We start from the raw sequence: 1,318 nt of genomic DNA, 5'->3' as shown, positions 1-1,318 counted from the left end.
GGGCTGTAGTTAGGAACAGGTGGTTTTTCAGTTCATATACTCGTTAAATGCCTACCGTATGCTATATGGACATAACACATTGTAAATCTGTATTGTTTAGTACTAGTGGACTCTGCCCTCACAGATCCCACACCCTACTGGGGGAAATAGACTAATAGGCACCCAGAGGGAGATTGTGGAGTGCTCAGAGAAGGCTTGCTAAGGTCAATGACACATAGAATTCTGAAGGAGGGGCAGGGATTTCTGCCAGGCCAGTCTGGAGAGGACCTGGCACTTCTGAGGTTTTGGGGAGGATGAAGACTTTCTTGAGACTGAGAGTGGGTAGCCAGGAATGATGTAGGGATCCAAAGGAGACAGACAAATAGCTTCCAGGTTCTAATGAATCTTAATTTGCATATCTCCTGTAAAAAACTAGTGTGGTGAATTTAGCATTGTAGAAAAATAAGTGTGGCTGGGCGGTGGTGGCGCACACCTTTAATCCCAGCACTCGGGAGGCAGAGGCAGGTGGATCTCTGTGAGTTCGAGGCCAGCCTGGGCTACAAAGTGAGTTCCAGGACAGGCTCCAAAGCTACACAGAGAAACCCTGTCTCGAAAAACAAAACAAAAAAAAAAAAAAAAGAAAGAAAGAAAAGAAAAGAAAAATAAGTGTGAAGGTGGCATGGAGGATGCCTTTAGAATTAAAGAGTTCAGTTCCAGTGAGGAGCCTGTTGATGCAGCCTCTTGGAAGAAGCTAGGGTTCCTGGTGTATTTGGGAGGGATCTAGTCCAGGGATGTTTCATAGGCTTTTTCCAAAGTGGAGATAGTAATAGTACTGGAGTCACAGTGTTGGTAGGACGAAGAAAATGATTTCATTTTAGGGCAGATCATGGCATGTAAATAGTGCCCACGTGAGTGTCAGGTGGTGTGTTATAAGACATTATTACAGCAAATAGGACTTGCCCTAATCCTGTGGGTTAAAGGGTAGAGGTGAGGGAAACATCAGGGGGCGGCCAAGGGGCTGGGAGTGTAGTTCAGCGGGAGAGTGCTCACCTAGAGTTCACGAGGCACGGGGTTCCACCCCAGCTCTGCTCAAGGGGGTGTGGGGGAGGAGAATCAAAGCAGAAGCTGAGGATCTGCCTTGGACCAGGTTGACTGTCACTAGTCATCAGTGTCTGTCCTTGGGAATTGGTGTTGGTTCTAGAAGCATTGCTCACTAATGCTTGTAAGCAGCTTTTGGAGGCATGGTTAAGCTTGAGGAGCGTAAGCTTGTCGTCATGACTCTCCCAGAAGCTAAGTGAGGAAGGGAGAGGCCCTTTTCTTTAATGGGTGAAAATGTAAC

Source organism: Peromyscus eremicus, chromosome 16_21 (genome assembly GCF_949786415.1).
Source record: "Peromyscus eremicus chromosome 16_21, PerEre_H2_v1, whole genome shotgun sequence".
Taxonomy (NCBI): Eukaryota; Metazoa; Chordata; class Mammalia; order Rodentia; family Cricetidae; genus Peromyscus; species Peromyscus eremicus.
The sequence above is the reverse complement of the archived record's forward strand: the minus strand, read 5'-3'. Positions refer to the sequence as shown.